At 41.5% G+C, this 27,466-nt stretch overlaps 1 protein-coding gene across 2 annotated transcripts in view; it reads right to left on the reverse strand.

The window, feature by feature from the left end:
• Positions 1 to 27,466, reverse strand: part of SLC2A13 (solute carrier family 2 member 13) — a 127,377-nt gene that overhangs the window by 98,303 nt on the left and 1,608 nt on the right. The window lies entirely within an intron of this gene.

Below are 27,466 nucleotides of genomic sequence, written 5' to 3' on the forward strand. Positions count from 1 at the left end.
AGATGTCTGCAATGAAGCTTTATTGATAATCCTTGGTCCCATTACAGCAAAAAATTTCAAACTCCGATTGTCACAGGGGCAAAAAAAATTGTCTGGAACTACAATTATATAATATACAAATTCAACTTAAGAACAAACCTATGGACCCTATCTTGTATGTAACCCGGGGACTGCCTGTATACTATGTGAGGTAGGAGTATACCCCTTTAATTGATCAAGTGATACACTTCCAATCTGACAAATCTGGAGTGATTTTGCCAGGAAGAGTAGTCAAAGATTTACAAGGCAAGATGTACCATGCTAAAAGAATCCTACCCAACTAACTGAATGCTGTAATATATTATGTCCGAGTCGGTCCATTTTATCACAACTCCTACTCTTACTGAAAGTTAAAGATCTTAAGAGAAATAAAGGAAATGAACAAATAAGAGGTTGAAAAGATTTCATATTTACTAAAGTGATGCTTGAACTTGGCTTCAACTTGCCATTAGCAGTGGTTATGAGCTCTGATTATCCAGTCAAAGGCTGCAGTGATTCATGCATTTCATAAATGACATTAACGTTTCCTGTATAGAAGAGACCAGTAATCTTAAAAACCATTATGTTTTTTCTACCTTGCATGAGTGACATAATATATGCACAATGTTAGGCAGTATGTACGGATAAAGTGGCTGAGGGCCTTGGCATTTTAAACATGGTCTTTTATGTAGGATGGAGGGCAGAATGCATTACTCATTCTACTAATTACCTTACCAATACATCTCAGTACGTGGATATAGCTGGATATACAAAAATATCCGTCAATTAGGAGGTCAAATGAATTGAGATGAAAAAGGAACAAAAGATGCTGTAAAAGATATACTAAAAGAATGAAGTAAGCAGTTGAACTTGATAGGGGCTTTAAAGAGCTTGTATTAGTTGGAAAAAGCCTATCTTCACAAGAAACTGTGCTTTTCATGGGCTCCAACAGTCCTGCGATTCATTGTTTGCAGCCTGTGTGTCACTGTCCAACAACACTGCCCGTTGTTTAAGGGGTTGTCCACTTTTAGTAAATAATTGACATGATTTGTGTAAGGAAAAGTTATTCAATTCCTCACCATTTTCAAGATTTCTACTTGTTGTCTTTCTATAGACAGCTTCCATGTTGCATCCAGTGGATATAACCTGTCCATGGTGATATGATGGACACGCAAGCGCCCGGGTTATTAGTATCAAACAGCTCTGATTACTCTCAGTGATAATAATGGCTTCTGCACCTGCTTGTCCATCACATGACCAGGGAAGGATTTCTATACACCAGAAGTAACCATGGAAGCTTTCTATAGCAGGGCAGCAAGCACAGATATAGAAAACAGTGAGGAATTGATACAGAAAGTATATTGAAAAATTGTACAACTTTTTATTACACAAACCATATGAATTGTTTGCTGAAAGTAGATGACCCCTTTAAGGACAAGGACAGAAATGGACCTGCTCAGTTTTGCCAAAAGTGGAAATAATGGGCGCAGCCATAGCTCGCACCAGGAGCTCTAGGCAGACCTTTCTGTTCAAAGGAAGTCCCTTTTGGCCCTTTTAAAACATAAGGATAAGCGTTGATATAGGAGGTCTTCAGGTGACATACTCCAACAATTCCAACTTTGGCCAAAATCAGCTACACACTACAATTTTGCTTCAGCACAGGGGACCTCAACCTTTCTGTAGGTTAAATCATTTTTCAAAACATGTGCATGGGATTTGCATACATATAAATCACCCCTAGTCTAAGTGAGTACAAACTGGTAAAAACCTAGACACAGCTTGGATCCAACAAATGGAAAAACACAAAATACTTCCTTGTTAAAATGTATTCATACTTTATTCTTCATAAAAAACGGTACATAGTGCGTGGCAGTACAGGTAAGCAAGTAGATCTGGTGTGTAGGCACCAGACAGTGAATACAGGGATACTTTCCCATTGCCTCTGCAACTGCTTATTATGGATTTTTGTGTAGACAAATCTCTTTTATTCAGTTTACTTTTATTTAACATTATCAACAAAATAAAGTGTCTAGGGTATTTATATTCATATATTCCCATTTCAAATATTTACATAATCAATCTTCTTAAATATTCATATAATCAGCCTTGAACTGCACAAAACACACTTTCATGCCATTATGAGGCTGGTTTATTGTCACTAAAGGACTACCTACCCAGCAGATTTTTCCTTTTTTAAAGGATGAAATAAATTGGTCAACACTCAAGCAGAGACAAGATAAGTAGATGTCTTTGTATAAAAGAAAAGGATTTGCTAAACTACATAAATTGCACTGAATTAAAACAAATTATATAAATGTATTTCTTGCTAGGACAATCAGATCATTAATATTCTAAAATTTTAAGGTGACAAACCTAACAAATATCAAATACACAATGGGGGGTGGAAAAATGCAATCACATCTGAAAATGTTTCATCATGTCACATATGTTGAGGAGCCCCAAATTTTTGCAACTTTATTAAATGTTATCACCAGTTACACCAATTTGTGCTATGTACTAGACAGGTGGTGAACAAAAAGTGAAGTTGTGAAAGAAACACTGTTGTGCCATTTATTTTATGGGCTTTGTTTTTATAAGTGATACATCCCTTTTATACTTTGTGATCAGATATACCAAATTTATATAGTTCAGTTATATCTTAATACCTTTAAACTTTGCATTAAAAAGGTCTTGCATCAAAATGTATTACAGTATACTGTGAATATACAACTACATTGCGAATATGCTGCCTATTAAAGTTCACCTCTGGCAGACTGGCTAACGGCAGCTATGGAAGCCACTTGCAAGCTCCTAGCTGTCAGCACCTTGCGATAAAGTCACCAATGTGACGGGGCCCATGTGTCAGCACTGTAGGTGCGACTGTCAGCTTCAACTACCACGATTGGTGCCCACACCATATTAGCAGTTCTACCATTGTTTCGGCTGCAGCACCATCATAGCAGTTTTAAGCAGCTATCTGTTAAATATGCTTCACACCAACTGTATACATCCCGTGGTGACTGGTCAAGGTAATTTGTAGTGACCAGTTGTGCAAGGGTTAATAACGATAATAAACTTTGTAATTAATATCTTTACTATTAAATTTATACAATTTTGTTGTAAGTTTACTTACACTTTAAGGCGAAGCATGCAGCCAGTGGAAAGGGGCGCATATGTCGTCCCAATTCCAAGGACTGCACACCTTGTACAGGAGGGGAGTCCTTGCAGGATATCTAAATATGATGCAAGGACTTTCCATCTGCTGTAAAGACTGTAGTGCTGGCACTGTAATATTTAATATGTGTGCAGGAGACCTAAATCTGAGGTCAGGATGGAAACTGCATCTCTAATAAGGTCAATATAACATGGCAGCAAAACCTTCAGAAAAAGTCCTTAGTCGCAAATTACTTCCAAAATGATCTCTAGTTTTTTCCTTAATAAACCTTTCGTATCATTTTTATTCGATGAGTGAAATAATGTATGTGCACAGGATTCTCATCCATAGACAGTTGTGTTATTGCGAGGTGTCCATCTGATACAATATTAATAAATGATAAGATGTTTTTTACATTAAAGTGAAGGCAATAACGGGCCAGTAAACACGTACGAGACATTGGAAGCACGACCCCGATGTTATAATTCTTTTTACTAAATTGTCATATGTGATTTCCCCTTTAAAAAGATACAGATCTATGCCTATCTTGTGTTTCTTACCCTTTTATTTACAGGGTTATGGTATTTTCTGTCTTGAAGATACTTGTCAAAATCTCAGACTGGAATGGAGGGACTTAACAGGGTAGATCTTATACTTGTACAGCTAAGTCACATGACCTTCCCATCCTTCCTATGTGAGCAGGGAGCAGTAGCCCCTCATCTGAGTCCATATCTTGTTAACAATCATACAGATCACATGAGAAATAAGCACAGCCAGCAGGCAAGCTAGGACAGAACCAAGCTAAACTGAGGAGGATATCAAAGAAACTACTGCACTTAGGTTATCAAGATAATAGGCAAAGTTGTTCTACAGTCCAACAGCTATCGTTTGGTGAAAAGTTGGAATTTCCCTAAAAAATCTATAGATTTTTTTTTTCAGCAGTTTGTTATAGAGCCCTGGCCTTTGTCATATCTCAAGGAAAATACACAGTTTAGAGAAAATAAAGATTGCAATTATTTGATAATAGGAACTGATCTGTTCTACAGTTTTTGCACACATTCTTTACAGTATATATATAAAGTATTCCTTTGATTGCTAGTAAAGCTGTATTCAGAGTTTATCTAGACTATATTTTTATTTTATAATTAGTATATTCTGCTGAGGGTTTTAAACAGACCATAAGACACTGCTATTTCCAGCCCTCAAATTAATGCTGTAGTCCATGCTGTAGTATCAATGCAAAGCGGCAGAAATTATTGATCAGGTGAACGATGACAGTTATAGGCAAAGTAATTAATGTAATTTATTATACCCATCAAAACACTGCGCAATACGTACATAAAACCAGATTTGCTTTCTTTTCATTTTATTTTTTAAGTCATTTTATAACAAAAAGGTAAGTGAGCTCATAGTCAAATAAGGAGAGCCTATGGGTGACATTATTCTCCTAGAATATGTCTGAATGCTCCACTGAGCTAACAGTAGATTTTACTCCATTTCCAGAATTACAGCGAACACATAACCAGATGTGACTGTACTGTAATCACACACACACACACACATTATATGAATTCATAATAGTGTTATCTACCATACATAGAGTTGAGCTGTTGAATCTAAGTTGCAAGTTCAATAAACATTTTCTGTAGCTATAGACTGCTATTGATATGTTGTAGATAGGTTATCTTTAACCATAGGTTGATTGATCCTACCAAAGTATATTGGGATTATCCACATCATCTATTAAAATGTACAAATCGTACATTGTAATACATGGTGTGACCCGAGGCTATCATTGCAACAGATTGCCGTTCCCCGATGACAGGAAGCAATGAACTTAGCCAAAATGGAGGCTCCCACGCACCACCAACTCGTAAATGCTGCTTTGCTACCGGCTATTGCGGGTGGTGCTGGTGGGAGAGCACGTTAGCCCTCTCCAAACACCCACAGCCGACACATTTGGTAGCAATAAGTCATGCATCATTAAGGGGTTAAATTTAGAAATTCTCAAATATGACATTTATGCATGGCAGATGGTTCTAACAATGGTTACCCTGTATAAAATAGCAACCTGGTAACTCTTATGCTTATATGTTATTTGTTTGCTTTACTAAAAACCTCCTATAAAATGTTCAGAGGAGTATATTTATTGTCAGGACACATTTGTAGATGGGTAACACATCTTGCATAAAAAGTTTTTCTGCCACTCATTAGATCAGATATTATAAATGATACATGAGCGTGATGAAGATACTAAGGCACTAAGCACCAAGGCAATTGGTGATTCCAGACATATCGTATAGGATTGTTGTGCTCTGTCCTATGGTAGGGGATAACAATACAACTTGGGACAACCCCTTGAGGACAGTTTTACTATTTCAGCTTTTCTAGGATGTTATTAGGATCAGGAAGTTAGGGGCAATTTTTCTTATTTTCATAAAAACCATCAAGACGTTTTGAAGTATATACGGCACATATACGTCTAGTGATTTTGAGAGGCCTAATTAAAAATAAAACCCTATACACAGTTTGTAAAACAACTTTTACTGATAAAACTTTAAGTGTTTAACAGGGGTTAAAACAATATGGAAGTGCGACGTAATTATTGCAACCCGAGTCAAAATCTTTTTAGTCTCTGTGACGATTGGATTTTAAAAATGTTGGCTTTTCATAAGAACCAGAATTAACGAGCTGTTTATTGTAGCCTAGGGCTAAAGTACAGTAAATTACCAAAATCCACAGGTCCGTTTTTAAATAGGGGTCGTCTGTAAGTAGGGTGCTCTTAAGTAGAGGATCGCCTGTACACTATATACATCATTTTGTGGAGACTACAGCTTATACATGAGATTTAAACTATTTCAAGGTGGGCAGAAATTCATCAATTTTGGTTTAGGATTTTTAACTTTTTTTTTTGGCTGCTCACCCCAACTTAAAAATTATATTTTATCTTTATTATCTTGTTCACTATTATTACAGTGATACCTTATATTAATATAGTTTTTCTCAATTTTACCGAGCAAAACCAATATGAGAAAATTTGTTTTAGTATTAACTTTTCATAGGCATAACTTTTTTTTCATGACAGAGCGGGCTGAGGGCATTTTAGAACATTTTTGTGAGAGTATTTGATAAAAATTTATATTTTAAGGGAATTTTTTCATGTTTTTTTCATGATGTTCACCGTGTGGGTTCAATATTGTTCATTTTAAATGTAAGTGTGGTGATTAGAAAACCTATTTTTGATTATAAAAATGATTGTTACTTCCCCCCCCCCCCCCAGTCTTGGGCTGAAACAAGCGATTGTCCGATCAGGTTTTAGTGCCCGGGTCTGGGTTGTGATGACACGGCCCAGCACCGGCACTTGCAGGACGCAAACTCCTGCAATCTTCTCCAGATGCGCCAATGTAGTAAGGTGGCATGTCAGAAGAAGTTCCCTTAATGACCACTTTAAAAACCAGATAGAATTAATGTGTTTACATGAGAGAAAACTATTTACTATCTATTTTGTACTATGTCTTCTGCATCCTATCTCTACATCTCATGTAATAAGGTGTATTAAGCTCTAAATGTATCGGCCGCCTCAACACATCCATACTTCGTCTATTCTACAGCTATAGCCTTGAACAAGTTTTTGTTTTGTTTCTGTGGACATCCTTAAAGAGGACCTGTCACCCCAAATATGCCCCCCATACCCCTATTGGTTGTAACAGATCCAACCTCTTACCAAATAAGAGGTCGGATCCTCATATCCCCTGCTCTAGAAGTCGACCTTATTCTTGAGGGGGCCGGCCGACACTCCACCACCATGCCCATCAGCGGGGACCTGTAAGAGTAGCAGCGCATATATTGCGCAATCGCTTCCGGCTCACCGCGATGCGGGGGCGCCGCACTGATAGCGTCCGCGGCGTGCTTATTGACAGTACAGGATGGCCCGTGCTGATTGACAGCATCGGCCAAACGTTATAAAAAGCTCGGCGTGACCGGCGATTGCGCAATATATGCACTGCTGCCAGCTACTCTTAAAAGTCCCCACTGACAGAAAGTCCGACTTCCAGCGTAAGGGATACGAGGATTCGACCTCTTATTTGGTAAGAGGTTAGATCTCTTACAACCAACTTTCCGAACATAAATTTAAAAAAACATTGGAATGTATAGAAAGGGGCTGGGGAGAGGATAATGGGGGGCATATTTGGTGGGGGTCTTTTTGGGGGTGACAGGTCCTCTTTAAAAGTTTAGAAAATTTACATAAAACAGAGTTTGTAAGTTTGTAGTGAAGGACACGATATGTACCTACTTGGCATTGTTGGAGGTATAAAACCCCCCCTTACAGTGTGAATAAAGTGGAATCATCATGAGAGATACAGCTCTGCATTTCCTATATGTACCGATTCTCTAAGCTGCTCGCCACCCACATACAATTAGGAGATGACATCATATCTGAGATAGAGCCCATTACGCTCACACATACATAACATAAAAAAAATAAAAATAAATAAAAATTAAACCAACCAATAAAAAACGCAGTTGTAGTCATGAAATTGTGTGACATGGAGGCATACAGATACAGTACAAGGCTTACATTGTACAAGGCTTATTTGCACACAAAACCACAGCAGAATCCGCTGAAGCCGGCTCAAAATTATCATGGGTGCCCCTGTGCTCCACGTCACATGGGAGCACCCTGTTACGAAGTCACTGACCTCTCCGCGTTCCTGCTCCCATTCCGACTGGCCAGCATGCGCTTCCCCGTTCCTTAGGACTCCGGACCTAACCCTGACCTTGCTCCTTCGCTGCCAGCCCTGACCTCCTGCTCAGTTCCAGTTTCTGCATTATTGCCGCCACTCCTGACTACCTACCTGTCCCCAACCTCGAGATTCCTGGTGTTCCTATACCTCGACCATGGCTGCAACTGCGGACAAGTCGCACCTGTGGAACGACCAGGTGGCACCACGCCGCAGCAAGACCATCCTGCTTTGTGGCAGGCTCTGGTGAAGACCGGGTGCAACTTAAATTCTGGTCCCAGGCGTCAGCATGTGCCATTGTCCGTGGTGGTCCAGGGGGTTCACTACTACGAATTCTGACAAAAATCAAATGTGTCAATGCGCACCTTACAGGTAGTTATAAAATATGAAATTGGGTGCACACTGGGTGCCTTTACCAAATGTGAAAATCCATTTTTATCAGACTAATAGAAGTCAAGAAAACTGCCACTAGAAATCATTTCAAGTAGACTAATGAAAGGAGGAAAAGACAAAACACAAGATAAGGGAGTTAGGGGGAAAAAAAACAAAAACTTAGCGATCATTTTATTATTTACTCATAAAATTACATTTTAGATTTAGGACCAAGATACTATAGATTGTTATACATTTTGTAGCATATAATGGGATCGAAATTATGAAGATCGTCTATCACAAAAAAAACTATTCATTATTGTTGTCATTGTATTTCTGCTGCCTTATTTCAAAGCTGTCTGCTGTTGATACACTTGTGTTTTCTTATGCATCTCAGAATGTGTGAGTTTTTTTTATTTTTGCAAGGTACATGTATGGAAGTATGAGTTATACTGTAATTCCATTTGTGACCAAAAAGTTTCACATTTTCTCAAAAATGGAGGTGGCATAAATCAAAGAAAACATCTGTCTTGCAAAGATACATTAGGAACACTGCAACAGACACACACACACCAGCAAACTTAACACCCTGGCGTAGGCACCAAAAAGATGCAAAAAAATAAAAACAAATGCGCAAAAAGAAAATAAAAAGTCAAAATAAAGACCATAGAGCATCTTTAACTTGCAAAAAATAATGCGACAAAAGCTGCACATGATTGGTTCCTATTGGGGACAATCTTCACCATTGTTTATCACTCGCCCAAGCTCTTTATGATAAATGCTGGATATTTCACAACAGAGTAAATGTACCTGAAACCCCTCAAGCAAAGCCAATAACATGCAACACATCCAAAGGGACAGCAGAATGAGTAAAATCAATGAACAGACTAGTGGATTGATCAGTGAGGAGTCTAAGATTAATGGGAAAACAGGCTTTAGCTACAGCACAACACAGAATATCTGTAGTAGGCTGACAGCAAAATTGTTATTTATGGGGCAAGAGAGGTTTGTATTACACACACACACACACAACTGAAGAAAAGAAACATTGTAATAATATATTAAGAAATAGTTCAGCCCACAAGGACCTTCTGGAACCATTAAGGCATTAATCCATGAAGACCTGTTCTCCCTGACATGTGTAATATCTCAGGTTTTTTCTGATTGGTATGGAAAGTATTGTGGAAACAATCTGTATAAATGTGCGGCTGAGAGATGTGGGTAATCAACGTTAGGGACTCCAACATGTGATAAAATATGTGTGATAATAATATTAACACTCTACAGTTTATTTGTTTTATTTTTCCTTTTTTGTGGTTCATTCCGTCCTGTTATGAGTCATTAGGCTCCATTTGTTTTAAGACCAGCCAGGAAGAGGAGCCTGGCAGTGTGTCTATAACACCCCAGGGAGTCTCTGTTTGATCAGAGGAGCATGGACTTCCTAAGTGCTAGAATTGACACCTTTGGCCAGTGAGTGGTCCAGGAAGTGGGGGATGAAAAGAACCCGTAGACTTTAGTTTTTCCCTCCAAATTTAGACAAAGAGAATATCATAGCTGTCCATAACTGGGGCATAATTCATAAGTATGGGTCCCCAGTTACACAGGACAGTTATGGGGTCTATACACACTCCTGGAGTGAAAATCAGAATGTTAGCACCAGGGGAAGGCAGCCAATAGCAGAACACTGATATTAGGCTAAGACACCCCGAGTTTGGTATGGGGTTCATGGGAATAACATACCTGTTTGGCACAATTGTGCCATCTTCCAATCAAAAGTTATGGGGTTTTGATAAAAAACCCAGACCCAAAAACTACCTCACTGATGGGAGGGTGATAGAAAACTCCCCTCTCATCATCACAGCCAGGGGTGGGGGGTCAAAAATACCCCTGGGTTTAAATTAGTGAAGCAGCCACATGTTCTTGTTCAGTCTGGGGGACTCTATATAACACTAGAAGACTGGATCGATGTCTATGCTCTGTCCTATTTTGCTAGCAAGAGTTTTTTGTTTCCTTCTTCCCTAACTGTTTGTAAGTATCGTATGTGTATTGTTTTTATCTTTTTAATTTTATCTGACAATTTTATTCATTGAGCGTACTGCATTTTTTATGTAAATTAAAGTGTTAACTTTTAATAAGTTTCTGCTTGTAGCCTTAAAGAATCTGAGTCTCTGAAGGGAATAACGTTACCAGAGGTCATTGTTAGCATAGTCTATGTAGTAAGCGATTGCATGTTCTGTGTGAATTTATCCTGTTAATATTGTATAAGTAGTGAGTGCATGTTCTGTGTAAATCATCAGGGTCCATTGTCTGTGTGGTTGAGGTGCCCACAGCCTTCTTTGCGTAAGTAACTCGTGGGTGGTGGCAGTGCGGATTGGCTGTGGCTGAGATTCTGTGGAGTAAAATTTAGCGTAAGGATGCCATTTTGTGGATGTGGGCGGAGCTTTAGGGCTAAATTCTAGGACTCCATAGAGTAGGTATCCCCGTGTGTGAAGTCCAGTGAGCAGGGTTCGTGACAATATGCATTTTCAATATGTGCAGCCATGCCAGCCAAAACTTAAACGTACAGCCATATTCACATTAGCATTAAGAAAATGGAATCCAATTATCAGTGAAATAACCTTATGATGCCTAGTGAGCTTCTGTTAGGATGTCTGGTATTTTCTCAGATAAGGTCCTGTTGAAAGGACTTTATCCTCCACAATTTTGACCAAATCTTCGACTAAGGCCCAGAGATGTAAACAAAGCCTCAGTCCACTTATACATAACATGAAGAGATGAGGTACAATATGCAAGGAGCCCATTCTGACTTATTCATTTATTGTATTAAGAATTTCCTCCCATCACTTCCTATATTTTATACAGCTGAGGGGAATTTTAGAAGTATGGAAATTTTTTATAATAAGAAGATGTTTTCACAAATAACCCAAGATCATTATTTTCATTCTGAAGAAACATGCTTTTATCTGTAATTCTTCAGTGAAAACTAGAACAGCGTAAAGAAGAAATCTGCCTCCACTGAGATTAGGCTATGTCTTACACAGAAGGATCAAAAGACTTACCTTTCTTCTTTTGTTACCAATTTGATTTAGCAATTACTGTAAAAGTGTTCCAAATGTGTTCAAGAGCCATTTACTTAACCCCTTCCCTCCAATGCCCTTTTTCTGTTTTTGGAGTTTTTGCTCTCCTTCTTTAACCCCTTGCCACAAATGATCTTTTTAGATTTTAGGTTTCCATTTTTTTGCTCCCCTCTAAAGCTTTATGAGGGCTGTTTTCTGAGTAACATATTGTACTTCCTAGTGGTAGCATTTCATTTTCCATAATGCGGAAAAAAACTAAAAAATAATTGATGGAAAAACGCATTTGTGCAAGTTTCTTGTGAGGTTCACCTCCAGAAATAACCATTTTTATATTTTAATCAAGTTCACAGCTGCACCACTTTAGGAAGCTTAGTTTGGGTGCTTGCCCTTCTCAGTGGTTTGACTCTCCACCTCTTCATGCATAAAAGTAAAAAAATAGGCTGCACACCACAATATAAAAAAGAGTGGGTACTTTATTCACCCAAGTGCTTACTTTTATGCATTTTTATATTTTGATAGATATTGACGTAACGATACCCAATTTGTTTATTTTTATATCAGTTCCAGGAAGGTGGAAGGTTTACTGTATTTGTATATCCTCTAGGGTATTTTAACCTACCCTATTCTGCAATATTACAGTACATAGTAGATTTGCCATTGATCTGTAACAGCGTGCCACCAACACACTATTACAGATCTGCTCAAATGTCAGGCCCTGGAGGCACATCTTCGCTCCCTATGAAGTCACAGGGAGCAACAATCTCTGCCAATATGGTGGCACAGAGGGCTCAGCTTGTGAACACTCTCCATACCTCATTGCCACCTGCAACATACTATTACAGAGGGTGGTGGATAAAAGAGTATCTAAACCTTTAAAGCTATTTTTTTCTGAAATAGAGGAAATCATAATAATAAACTTTCAAAGAAGAAGTTTCTTTGTGCCTTTTTTTCACCTTTCTCCAGTAGTGAGCTGCGTATCTGAAACCCCTCTGAGGTCCTTCTACTTAATAGAGATAAGCAGGCTAAAGATTAACTTTTTCCATAATGGAGCAAATTTCTCTTGATTATTCAGCTCTGTAAGGAGATTAGACTATCCAGTTAGTGACTGGAAAGTGTTCGGTCAATAGGAAGAATATTAGGTCCTTATATGATCAGTAGAGGACTGAGAGAAAGCCAGGAAAAAAACAACAAACATATTTCTATAATAAAGTATATTACATAGTAATATTAAAGTATATATTACAAAGTTTACTATTATCATCAGGACTGGAAAAAACCTATTGACTTTAGTATAAGCAGAGTTTGGGAAATGCATTGGTCACAGCCCCAGTATACAGCCAGCCAGCCCCCTGTAGCATATAGCCAGCCAGCCAACCAAAGTATAAGCCAAGTGGGGAATTTTCAACACAAAAATTGTGCTGAAAAACTTGGCTCATACTCGAGTATATACGGTATATTGCCCATTGAAATGCATGTGGCTGTATGCTGCCCACATCAAAACGGTACAAGTAGCATACAACAGGAAAAAAGGGTCATGTGAAAGGGGCCTTTTGCAGAAAAAGAGCTTTGAACGCTGAATACAAATCAACTGTAAGGAGTCACAGGGGTAGTGCCAGGTTAGTTTTCATTTAAGACTAATAACAGGGCAAATTTGAGTTGCGGATAGCAGACTAGTAATTATAGGAACATATTCTATTTTTTAATTTTAAAGGCAAAGTGACAATTCAGTTCGCCATATAATGCTACAGTGAATATTCTCTTTATAAAGTCCCTATGTCCTTCTGTTCCAATTTTATGCTAGAATTCTTTGTTCACGTGATTATTTCCAATTAATCTGGAGAATTTGTTTTTAGAACATTATATAAAATTTAGGTAATTGAATTAAATTCTGAGATTTCTTAACACTTTAATGTGACCTTTGCTTATGAAATTAAAGGGAGATTGCCTTCTTATTATTTTTTGTTTTCCAAGTGCCCATTTAATACAATACGCTGAAACCTTGGCACTTGACTGCAGCCAGCACTATTGAATCTCTCAAGAATCCAGAAACAACGCTGAATCTCCATTCCTTTGAGTCCATGGAATATTGGTACCAAAAATACCTCAGACGTTACTGCTGTGTAATAAAACTATGCCGGACCGACCTGGCAAAAAACAGTAAAGCCACATGCCCACCAACTCTGCCGCCCATTTGGAGGTGGCGATAATTTACCATATATACTCGAGTATAAGCCTAGTTTTTCAGCACAAAAAATGTGCTGAAAACCCAAACTCTGCTTATACTTGAGTAAAAAAAAATATATCAAACCTTTCTGGCTTCTTCCGCTGCTGGCTATATACTGGGGCAGGGGGCTGGCTATATACTATGGGGCAGGGTCCGGAAGGCTATATAAATGGGGATGCATTTCCCACCCTTGGCGTATACTCGAGTCAATAGGTTTTCCCAGGTTTTTGTGGTAAAATTAGGGGCCTCGGCTTATACTTGGGTCGACTCGAGTATATATGGTAACTGCTGCTATTCCAGAAAACTGGCATAAAAGCAGTAATAAATCCCCCGCTCATGGTGTTGATCATAAAAACAATGCACATATAATCTAGAATATTAAAAGCAAACATTTTAAGGTTATCCATAATTTTAGGATAGAAATGGTAGCTATTCTGTGTCAATAGCCTCCCGAGATGTAAATTCAATAAAGAGCATCACATGAAGTCCAGACTCCTCTATGAGGAATTTAAAGATGTGGGCATCTGGGTAGTCTCTGATCAAAAGCTTCCAAATACAAGCATAGCTGTAGTGGCAGAACTAGATCTAAAAAAAATGTAGGAAATAAAGCAGCATTCTTAGAATAATGTTATAGTTTGTGTTATGAAAAGTTCTACAATTTTCCATTATACTTTCCAAAAAAAAGAACTGCTCTCAGTATTCTAGGTCACTGCATATTTTTTTAAATCTCCAATGGATGACAACTAGAGATGGGTGAATCGATTCTAATGAGTCTAACTTCGGTTACAATTTCAGGAAAAATTTGATTCGTCACGAAGCCGAAGTATATGCCGATTCACGGGAAGGAAGTTGTTTTTTTCCCCCTCATGTTTCTGCTAAATGGGCGCGAGAACAACGTGTTACATGGGGCAGAGAACTCTGGGAAGGAGAAAGGAACACCCCCGATGACATCTGCAGACCTGTAAGCCAATCAGCGACCGGCAAGCTTATGTGATGTCACACAGCCCTATAAAACCCAGACATTTTCTATCTCAGCACTTCACACTTCATGTTGTAGCGTCCAGCTGCTGCTATTGTACTGTGCGATTCTTGCTGCAATCCCTTGCTGTTCTCTAAGGGGGATCTGTATACCCCAAATAGCAGTTCTATTTAGTGACAAAATCGAATAGGAAGAAATCAGTTTGACTTTCATGCATCTGCAGTAGCGATTGGTAGACTAATCCCTGTTTGTTCTTTAAGGGGGATCTGTATACCCCAAAGAGCAGTTCTATTTATTGACAAAATCGAATCGGAAGAAATCTGTTTGACATTCATGCATCTGCAGTAGTGAGCTGTCAGTTGTGGGGTATATGTATAACGCACATTGCCATACCTCATTGTGGCTCTAGTTTACAGCCATATTTACGTGTGAAATCTACATAGTTAATACAGTGATTTTCGCTGAAATTACACTGTCAGTTGTGGGGGTATCTGTATAACGCACATTGCAATACCTTTTGGGGGCTCTAGTTTACAGACAGATTTACGTGTCAAATCCACATAGTTTATAAACCACTATGTCAGACAGAAAGGTGGCAGGTGGAGCAGACATAGGTGGCAGCACAGTAAGGGAATGTCGCAGCAGGGATGACACTGAGGCCAGAAATGTCGTTGTCATCTAGTGGCAGTGTGTTGATCAACAACCCAAAGGTTGTTGAATGGTTGACTAGGTCATCCAATTCCTCAAATATAACATCTGACAACCCCAGCCAAGAGTCTGTGGGTTTCTCTGATACAACAATTAGTTGGCATGGCCCAGGAGCAGGTCAGCGGCCCTCACCTGTCCTCAACCAGGCTCTGTCCTGTTCCTTTCCTGCAGCCAGAGAGCTACTAGGTGTTCTGGGCTTAGCGCCACTATTCAGCGAGGACGAAGTGTTTGAGGACAGTCAGCAGCTGCTTTGCAGTGAAGAGGTGGGGCAGACTTCTGCTGCTTCCTGCAGTAGGCAGGCTGTGCATACTGACACCTGTGAGGAGAGTAGCAGTGACCGGGATACGCAAATTGACGATGTAGCCGATTGCACTTGGGAGCCGGGTGTAGCGGGGGATTCATCGTCGCTGGGCGAAAAGAGTGTCCGCTTGCGGAGCATTCAGCAAGTCGCTACTGTGGCTGTGAGTCAGCAGGATGGCAGCAGTGCGAAGGCCGGGAGCCAAACGTCCGCGGGGTACAAATCCTGATTCACAGGCCCAAATAAGCAGTGGCACAGGGGCTCAGCGAGGCGGTAGTAGTCGCTCAGTGCAGAGTGTTGGCAGCAAAATTACCACCTCAGCGGTGTGGCAGTTTTTAGGAAAGACACCAGAGGAGCCGAGCGTGGGTATATGTCATATCTGCGGGCAGAAAGTGAAGCGTGGCCAGGGAGCTAACCTTGGCACCACGGCCCTGCGCCAACACATGCAGTGTCACCTTCCAATGGCCTGGGAGAAACGGGTGTCAGATGCGGTCCATCCTGCAGGCGCAGCAACAGCAGCAGCACCTAGTGGCTCACATGCTGTTTCAGCAAGTCAAGGCTCCAGCACCTCTGCCGAAGGAAGCTGTTTGTCTTTGACATCTCCTGGTCCAGATGCTCCTGCTCCTCGCTATGCATGGCGGCAGCAGTCGTTGAGCGAGGCGATTACAAAAAGACAACTCTACGTGTCCAGCCATCCTAAGGTGTAGAAGCTGACCGCGCTCTTGTCGAAGTTGTTGGTACTGCAGCCTCTCCCTTTCCAAGTCGTGGACTCTGCAACTAATGGCTTGTGCCGAACCGAGGTGGAGAGTTCCAAGCCGCAATTTTTTTTCCCAAAAAGGCTGTGCCAGCCCTTCACCAATATGTACAACAGAAGGTGGGCCAGTCCTTGAGCTTATCAGTTTCTTCCAAGGTGCACGGCAGCGCGGACGTGTGGAGCTGTAATTATGGTCAGGGCCAGTATATCTCCTTTACGGCCCACTGGGTGAATGTGCTTCTCACCCAGCCACACCAACAACTTCCACAAGACAGCGCTTTCTCCTCCACGTTGTCAAACTGCTGCTCCTACGCCAGTGTCCGCCTCCTCCACCACCACATCAGCCTCCACAAGTGCTGCTCCATCATACCACATGTGCAGGGCACAGCAATGTCACGCAGTTCTACACCTGGTTTGCCTGGACAAACGAAGTCACACAGGGGAGGAACTGCCCTGCTGCCCCAGCGTCATGCTGGAAGAAATCAATGTGTGGCTTTCTCCGTGACAACTGAAAATCGGAACAATGGTGACAGACAATGGGAGGAACATGGTGTCCGCGCTGCACCGGGAGGGATGGTCCATGTGCCCTACATGGCGCACGTGTTCAATCTGGTAGTCAACAAGTTCCTGAAGTCTTACACCCATTTGCAAGACATTCTAAAAAATGGCCAGGACACTGTGCACGCACTTCAGCCATTCTTACAAAGCCAAGCACACCCTACTCGAGTTACAGCGCCAGAACGGCCTACCCCAACATAGTCTGATATGCGAAGTTTCCACCCATTGGAATTTCATGATACAAAATCTGTCTGGTCAGGGCACTGGAGAAGTGGCGACTACATCTCATGGCCACATGAGTTCGGCGGGGGCTGGACTGGAGGAGGAGGACGACATTGGAGCACAAGCAGAGTTTGGTGTAATTTGTGGTTTTTCTACTCGGGTGACAGGAGAGGAGGAGCAGGAGCATCCAGAGGAGGTAGAAGAAAAGGCAGATGACCCAGAAGCACCGTGGCAGTACACTGTGGATATGGAGGCCGGGAGTCCCTCAGAGTCACTTGCGCAGATGGCCCGCAGCAAGCTGCTTTGCCTAACTAGTGACAGCCGAATAGTCAACATCCGGCATATGGATGACTTTTGGCTCTCCACCCACTTGGACCCTCGCTACCGGTCCAAAATGGGTGACTTTTTTCCTGCTGCTGAGAGGAAGGAACAACTGGCATACTATAGAGAAATACTGAGCACACAGATTCCTGGCAGTCATTGCTCACGTACTACTACCACGGCTGCTGTGGGGAGCTGGGGGGGTAGGAGCAGTAGCAGTTCCATCAACAATCGCTTAAGTCTGGATTCCTTAATGAGCAATTTCCTTCACCTGCCTAGTGAGGAGGGTAGCTGCCACCAGCAGCAGCAGGACATGAAGCAGACCCTGCACCAGCAGGTGGTGGCCTACTTGGACAGCACTTTACCAACTGAGGTAGAGGATCCAATGGACTACTGGGCAGCCAAACTTGATGCATGGCCGCAACTTGCGGAGTTTGCAGTAGAGAAGCTTTCCTGCCCGGCCAGTAATGTGGCATCAGAACGGGTGCGGCGGGGGCCATCGTTACCCCCAGGAGAACCTGCTTGTCCACCCGTAATGTGGAGAGACTGACCTTTGTCAAGATGAATCAGGCTTGGATCGGCCAGGATTTCAACTCACCAATGCCTAATGCATCAGATTAGATCAGCCATGACGCCTCCTCCAAACGATGAGAAATGAGTCGGGGTTCTAACTACCTGCCTCAGCTACTGTTCTGATGCTGCCACCCGCCTGATGCCACACATCTGCTACTAGTTGCACCATCTGCCTCCTACCATCTTTACCAGGGAGTGGAATTGTCCGCCACCTCCACACTATATCATGGTGCCACTCTGCAGGCTCCTGCTGCTTCTGATGCCACCTTCACACTATATCATTGTGCCACTCTGTGGGCTCCTCCTGCTGCTACTGATGCCACCTTCACACTATATCATTGTGCCACTCTGCGGGCTCCTGCTGTTTCTGATGCCACCAACACACTATATCATGGTGCCACTCTGTGGGCTCCTCCTGCTGCTGCTGCTACTGATGCCACCTTCACACTATATCATTGTGCCACTCTGCGGGCTCCTGCTGTTTCTGATGCCACCAACACACTATATCATTGTGCAACTCTGTGGGCTCCTCCTGCTGCTGCTGCTACTGATGCCACCTTCACACTATATCATTGTGCCACTCTGCGGGCTCCTGCTGCTGCTACTGATGCCACCAACGCACTATATCATTGTGCCACTCTGCAGGCTCCTGCTGCTTTGGATGCCACTTTCACACTAAATCATTGTGCTACTCCTACTGCTGCTACTGATGCCACCTTCACACTATATCATTGTGCCACTCTGCGGGCTCCTGCTGCTTTGGATGCCACCTTCACACTATATCATTGTGCCAATCTGTGGCTTTCGCTGTTGCTGCCACCTGTGGACTCCTGCTGCTGCTTCTTCTGTCGCCACCTCCACACTCTTATCATTGTGCCACTTTGTGGCCTCCTGTTGCTGCTGCCACCTCCACACTATATAATTGTGCCACTCTGTGGCTTTCCCTGTTACGGCCACCTGTGGGATCCTGCTGCTGCCACCAAGTTGCTGCCACCTGTGGGTTCCTGCTGCTGCTTCTGCTGCTGCCACCTCCACACTCTTATCATTGTGCCTCTTTGTGGCCTACCATGGTTCCGCCACCTCCATAATTTGTCGTTGTGCCACTCTGCAGCCTACTCATGCTGCTGCCAACTGACCGCTGTCTCCCTGGAACTCCCTGAGATTTCCATAACGCTGTTTTCACCCTCCATCAGTCTATGACATTGCCACTATGTTTGGTTTTCCTCTTCATTTCATCTGTCAGAAGGATGAAAAGTTTCAGGATTGATAGCCAAAAGCAGGAGTGGATACAGAACACAGAGGACATGCAAGTATCCCATTTGCTGCTCATCTCTATTCTGGATCAACTGCTGTTTGTTTTTGGCTTTAGCAATACTGATGGATTATTGACCGATTGAAAGAGGACACTGATGCGTAAAAAGAAGGGCAAAATGATCAGTGATGTCAATGCAAAATTACTGCCCACATCCTCTGCACTCTTTTGGGGGGCTTTCCACATGTATCCGCATTTAACAGAATAGGTTCTGTCGTAATCTATGGAATCATCTGATGTCAGTGTAAAAAAAGAGTGCACTCTTTGATGTTATAGTGGGATCTTGGCCCTCAGCTCGGTCCTTTCGACCTGGCACAGACATTACCTTGTCAGGCTGCGTTCCTGCTTCACTTATTTGGGGAAGTTTGCCTATGTAAGTGCACATGGAAGTGAATGTGAAGCGATTCTAAGAGCCGCGGCTGTCATGTGCGTGTCATACTAAAACACAGCATTGTTTGAAGACCTATCCACGTTCCCTATGCATATTTAAGCATGGCACAACATTCTACAACACCCTACAGGCTCTCTGCAGCCAGGAAATGCCTGTTTTTTAACATGATTCATTTTGATTTGATTCGAGTCGAATCAAATTTTTTCGGAAAATTCGGCGAAGCGAGACTAAACAAAATTTTAACAAATTTGCCCATCTTTAATGAAAACCAGTTAATGGGCAAGTGATGGACACTAAGGCATATGGTTTGTTACATGACACAGCTCCGTGTCCATTGGAGGTGAACAATAAATAACAGGAGGAATAAATACAGAACTAGGTGGGAACTTTTTATCATACAACAAGATTTTCCAAAAATGGACAACCCATTTCAGGTGCAATTACTCTTCACGCACCCCCTACAGGTTCCCTTCTTGCTTCCGGTGCGCTGTTTTCGGGTCTGTGCAAGATTCCGGCATCCATATTATGAAGTCAGTCGTCATAGTGTATGTGTGCCAGCAGTGCTCGGGGACCCAAAGCAGGAGTACAGAGTTGTTGTTTTTTTGTTTTAATAGGCTTGGCATATTGGGGGTATGGGCTGGCTATATTCCAAGAGGCATCGTCTGGCAGTCTATATACTAGGGGGCATAGGCTGGCTTACTATATATACTAGGGGCAAGGGGCTGGCTAGCTATATAATGGAGGGAGGCTGAAGCCAATGCATTTCCCACCCTAGGTTTAAACTTTAGTCAATAGATTTTCCCAGTTTTTTAATGTCAAAATTAGGGGCCTCGGTTTATACTTGGGTCGGCATATACAGTAGATGTATAAATCATTCAAGTTTTTAAGATTAATTTACAAGATTCTTGTCGTTGAGAACACTACAGATTTTGAGAATTACTTCAGACTTACTTATATCAGCCTGAAAACTCTTGGCCTACTTTAGCTGGAAACAAAGCCTTAAAACATTGTAGTTTGTAGTGTTTTGTAGTGTGTATAAGGTCTGATATATATTAGATGTGAACAGGGCATCAGACAGGTTGGAAAAGTTGGTTATAAAGTTGCACAATAATAAGGGAGGAGAACAAGAAACAGGACTAACAGGATGTAGAGACACTAACTGCAAATAATAACCTTACTAGATAAATAAAGTAGGTGTCAATTCTGTACATAGAGAGGAGGATTGAGAAAGCAAACAACTACTGCATGGGATAGGAAGTCGACTAAAACCTACCAAGACAAGCATATAATCAGTGCAGATGTATTATAATGGCTGTAAAAGGATCACGGATACAATGAAAAAAACAAACATCATGCATGTGATAAGTGAACCTCTTGCGATACAGCATCAGATAAGTCTGTCTCCTCACTACAAGTAAAAGTTTTGAACCATGTTCACATGTTCCAGTTCTAGCAATCTAAATAGTCATAGAATAGGTCCTCAATATCAGTTTGCTAGGGGGTGACACCAGCAGTCTCCAGCCCCAGAATCACAGGTAACACAGTGTAAAGTGGGCAGGCGGTGTACTGCAGCTCAGCACGCAGAACATTTTCAAGTGCTTGTGATCAGAAGCGTATCCATCTTAGCAGATGATAAGTCAATAATGCAATTATCATCAATCTATAGGTGATGAGTTTCCATCCTGGTTCAGAGATTTAGCTAGCAGTTCAACAATTACTTATACAACCATCCACAACCAGAGGCTCAAGCCTTTCCAGCTACCTTATTGATGTAAAGCATGAAGTGATATTTTCCTCACAATTTCACAATGTCAGTATAATCAACAAAAAGGCTGCAGTTAAAAATATTCTTTATTAATACTTCCTTAAAACCCAATTCGCCCCCACACACAATGAGCGTATATGACGTAACTATTATGCATAGAACAAAGTGATTATATACCTTTGGGGTTAGTGGTACACTCTATACAGTACTCATTATACCCAATGGATTCCTCCACTCTCACTTCAAAATCACTACAGAGTAGTCAAAAATTCAAACTGTAAAGATAGGTTTTACCCATATATGGAGTGGCAGGAAAAAAAATATCCCACAAATGATGGATCCAGTGGGTCACTTGTCCATCTATTAGGGAGAAGCTAGGTGCAAATGTCCACCTAGCTTCTCCCAAATGAACGGTCCCTATTCACACCTCCCTTCCCCTAATGTGTTTCAACACCATTTGTCTTATCAGAGGGATAAGCCAGGGAGCCCAGCCTAGGGGTATCAGAAGGGATAGAGTGCCATCTCCTTTGCGGCTTGTATCAAAACATTCATAAGTTCGTAAAAAAAAAAAAAGAAGAAAAAATTCAGAAAGATCAGAGAACTACAATATACAAGTAGTCACCAGGGCAGTAGGGATCAGAGGCCCAGCTACCAAACAAGATGTGGGCAGGACAGGCATATGGAGGATACAGGAATGTTGGATGAGAAGCGATTATTATTTTGAACCACATAATACATTTAAGGGACCACACTGTACATATTACAATTTACTATTTAATACTATGTAATAGTACAATGTATTTCTCAAATATTAATCCCCTAGTGATGTTTACACAATAACAATCATTTTAACTCTTACAGGACTCAGCCCTTTTACGTTTTTGCGTTTCTGTTTTTTTACTCCCCTTATTCTAAAAGAATTAACTTTTTTATTTTTACGTTTACAGAGTTTTTTTAGGGTTTGATATTTGCAGGATAAATTGTACATTTTAGTGGTGCAATTTAATATTTCAGCCAATGTACTGGAAAGATGGAAAAAAATTCCAAGTGTAGTGAAATTGACAAAAACACACATTTGTGGTGTTTTCTTGTGGGCTCCGTTTTTACAGGTTTTATTCTGCGCTCCAAATGACACTTTCTCATTATTCTTTGGGCCGATATGATCACAGAGATAACACATTTATATAGGTAAATATAAATTTTGCCAAATTCTGAGGCAGTACACTTTGGTGTACTGACCTATGTAAGGTGTAATTTTTTGCATTAGGTACTAGCATTTTAGTTTATATCAAGTCAATAAGACTGTAGGCTACCACAGCCATCCAAGAAGACAGGGTCCATGCAATCTGCGCACGTTGTGTATTCCTATCACTTTTTATTAATTTCTTTATGGGGGTAATGATGCAGAAGAACTGTACTAAATACAAGAAATATTCTAATCTATAACTAAACCACATGCAACAACACACTATTTTTACATTTTTGACTTCTACAGATGACATAATACGTATTATGTTTGTCCGCTTCCACTAAGTGATCGCTTTCAAAAACCTCTCAATATGATTCTTGAAATTGTGCCTTTAGGGGAATAAAATAAAAAGTAGATATTTGCAGTTTAAGAGATAAGACTGTGCAGGACCAAACCTCACAACCTGCTGATTTCATTGCAGCAGAGGAAAGCAGGGTGGTGGAAGACACCTTGTCGCCTAGCAACTACAAAATCTTTGAACAATTGCTATACTGTTGCTTTAAATATGTATCACCTGACACTAGCCTCATATGACTAAAGCAACTTCATTTATAAAAGGACACTGGTCAAAACACAAAGGACCCACTAAGACACCTGATGTAGAAACCGCAAAAACTTCCAAAAAAATCTACCAAGATAAACCAAGAACAATTACCCAGTGACTGTGGCAATCTTCTAATATGTTATCCATGGCCTTCTTCTAAAATAAACTTTATAATTATGGTAATGAGCCTGAGGGGCTCTGACGGTGTTTCCAGAGCCCATCAGTGATATCTTTTCACGGGCTGTTACAAAAAGCATAACAGGTCTCCCCTCCCCCTGCACTTACTGCTAGATTACACAGGCAGAGGAGGAAGGAGAGGAGGGGGAGACATGTTCTGCTAATTGTAACAACTAGTGAAACTACCTCACTGAGAGGATCTCGAAACATTCCCCAGAGCCCCTCGGGATAATTAGCATAGTTATAAACGTTGATTTCAGATGGAAGGAGGCTATGGATAACAGACATAAGAAAATAACGGTGCCTGGATCTATGAGTTAAGTACCCTTGTTTTATCATGATGGATTTTGATGGTAGATTTTCATTAAAGGGAACCTGTCACCAGGAGACCCATTTTTAGCACTCCCCCAGTCCCCACAGAGCATAGTACATACACTGCCAAAGTGTTTTTGTATAAAAAAAAATTGGTTTTACAGAAAAAAAGATATGTTATATTGTACCTTTCATTAGCATGTGCTGTGTGACTAGGCAGTTGCCAAAAGGGAGGGACTGGTAAGGAGCAGTTCCCCCCCACCCTTGGGGAACAGCTTCTCCATGTAACTTTTTCAAATATATGAAAACACCCATCGCTGGGCTTAGCGACGCCCCCTGCTCCTCTACAGCCAATCCCGAGTGATGGGAGTTATTCATATATTTGAAAAGGTCACATGTTTCCCAAGGGTGGGGGGGAACTGCTCCTTTCCACCCCCTCCCAGTGGGCAACTGCCTAGTCACACAGCACATGCTAATGAAAGGTACAATATAACATATCTTTTTTTCTGTAAAACCAATTTTTTATACAAAAACACTTTGGCAATGTATGTACTATGCTCTGTGGGGACTAGGGGAGTGCTAAAAATGGGTCTCCTGGTGACAGGTTCCCTTTAAGATGTTTCAAGCTTGTTAGGGGTTCTCTTAAAGGGGTTGTCCCACGAACCAAGTTAGGCCCTATACGTTCTGCTCCATTCATCTCTATGGAGCAGACGGAGATCGCCGAGCGCAATACTCGGCAATTTCCGCCTGCTCCTTCGAGATGTAGGGAGCAGAACGGTCATGCTCCATTAATCTCAAGGAGCGACGAGGGATCCAGCTGAGGTATCTGGAACCCCATCGGACCCCTCATTCTTGTGATCTCGTCATCACTGAGCCCCCACGATCAGCAAGTTAGCCCCTATCCACAGAATATAGCCTAACATGGTTTGTGGGAAAACCCCTTTAAAGGAAATCTATCATCAGGATCATGGATTATAGACCAAATACATTTCCATGCTGGTGTGTGCACCTTTATTAGGATCCATTCTTGTTTTAATTACTTATGCCCTCAATTTTTAAGAAAATATGCTCTAAAAACTATGCAAATGAGCCTGAGGGGCTCCAGGCTCCATTAACTTCTATGGAACGTGGAGCCCCTCAGGCTCATTTTGAAGCCTTTTTTCGTAAAAACAAAGGCATAATGAGCTTAAAGAAGAGCAGATCCTGACAAATGGGGCACACACCAGCATGTAAGTGTACTTGGTTTATAGTCCATAATCTTGATTGTAGATGTACTTTAAGTACAAATTTTAATCTTAGGACCAATTTTGACATAAAACCATATAACTATGGTTGGTGATGGGGGTGCTGGCTGCAGCTACCTAACGTCACATGGTCTGTATGGTATATTATTCTACAAAGGACTAAATGCTCTGACAATGAGGGCTGACACTGACATCAAAAAAGGAATAAAATTAAACTGAATATTTTAAAAATAAAATGTGAGAATTTCCTATAGAAACTGATCTGACTGCTTTTAAAAATTTCAAAGTCACTTCTGCAATGGTAGAGAGACAATCTGATAGGTTGCACTAGTTTTCCATTCACCTCTATAGTCAGTAATTAATACATATTGTAAATATTAATTGATATAACCCATCATCGATGCCTTTGTACAACAAACTTTGTGAGACCATCCATATACCTCCAATACTTTCTTCAACTATCATCACTTCCCAATCTAGAATTTCTCCACTGTCACAATCACCGGTGGTGACAGCACAGCCGCATACATCTTCCTTCTTATATTTTACCCAGTTAAATATAAATTTTGTATAAGGATTAAATTCATCATCTACTTCCATGTAGTCTCTAGCCGCTCCTCTATAACTTGTCGTTCTCCCTTTCACAGTCTCTATTACCATCACATCTGCGGTTGAATAGCAACACGAGAATTATTGTTATTGTCACAACCCACTTACAATAAATTTAAACATAGACTCATGTATTTCTGGAGATCCCCATTTCCTGCATTTGGTCCGTTTTCATCAACACCATTGACAGCACATCCTATATCCTCCATTTGCCAAGCTAAAATGAGGATCCTATCTATTATGCATCCTAAAAGCACTCTACATGGCTTTATCCGTACCGTCCCCTTCACCTCAGTACATGTTGTAGTACCAGTACCCATCATGCCTCCACCTATAGTTAGAACCAGCAAAAACATGTAGCGGATCCAGCTTCACACAACCATCCAGGGTCAGTAAAAACATAGCAATTTATTTCATATTCTCAAAAAATTCACAGAGGCAGATGAACATATAGGAGAACACAGACATACACAGCGTAAATGCCAGGTGAGTCAGGTGAGCTGACTCTATACCTTTTCAGTATAGTTAGAGCCCTCTCTTCTTACCCTAAATCCACGTATGATACTAGCACAAACAATACTCCACTTAGTGAAGTGGACAAGTCTATAATCTGTATCTCCTTCATCCTATCACTGTAGTAGCACCAAAGTCTAGGCTCTTGTGTGAACTGCCTACATCACCCAATTATATCCTCCAGTCACTCCTCCAGCCATTTAAGGCTCTTATGTAAACTGTCTCCATCAGCCCCCTTCCTATCACACATTTCCTCTAGGGAGTCTCCATCACCGCCCTGTCACTTTCCGCTCTAATGTCAACTTTCTCCATCAGCCACTGCAGGCTCTATGTGAAGCGCCTATATCATGCGTTCATAGGCTCCTGTCGCACCTTCAGTCACAGTAGGCTCTATAACATGTGTCTCCCTTGCCTCCTTTTTGCCTTAGGCTGTTAATGTAAAGCTTCTCTATCACCTCTTTTTATCTCCACAGTCACTGTAGGCTGCTGTATGAAGTGTCTCCATCATCCATAAGCCATTTTAGCCGCCCTCTTCCTATTTTCATGCCACTGTACATTGTTACTTTTTACTGTCACCATCACCTCATTATGGGTTCCTGTTACTGTAGGCTCTATATGCAGTTTCTCCATCATAGGCTCTATGTAAACTGTCTCCACCATCCTATCATAGGCTCCTGTCACTGTGGGCTCTATGTAAACTATCTCCACCATCCTATCATAGGCTCCAGTCACTGTGGGCTCTATGTAAACTGTCTCCACCATCCTATCATAGGCTCCAGTCACTGTGGGCTCTATGTAAACTGTCTCCACCATCCTATCATAGGCTCCAGTCACTGTGGGCTCTATGTAAACTGTCTCCACCATCCTATCATAGGCCCCTGTCACTGTGGGCTCTATGTAAACTGTCTCCACCATCCTATCATAGGCTCCAGTCAATGTGGGCTCTATGTAAACTGTCTCCACCATCCTATCATAGGCTCCAGTCACTGTGGGCTCTATGTAAACTGTCTCCACCATCCTATCATAGGCCCCTGTCACTGTGGGCTCTATGTAAACTGTCTCCACCATCCTATCATAGGCTCCTGTCACTGTGGGCTCCATATAAACTGTCTCCACCATCCTATCATAGGCTCCTGTCCCAGTGGGATCTATGTGAAGTGTCCCCATCATAGGCTCCTGTCACTGAGGGCTCTATGTGAAGTGTCTCCACCATAGGCTCCAGTCACTGAGGGCTCTTTGTGAAGTGTCTCCACCATAGGCTCCAGTCACTGAGGGCTCTATGTGAAGTGTCTCCACCATAAGCTCCAGTCACTGAGGGATCTATGTGAAGTGTCTCCACCATAGGCTCCT

The sequence above is a fragment of the Engystomops pustulosus genome, chromosome 4 (assembly GCF_040894005.1).
Source record: "Engystomops pustulosus chromosome 4, aEngPut4.maternal, whole genome shotgun sequence".
Lineage (NCBI taxonomy): Eukaryota > Metazoa > Chordata > Amphibia > Anura > Leptodactylidae > Engystomops > Engystomops pustulosus.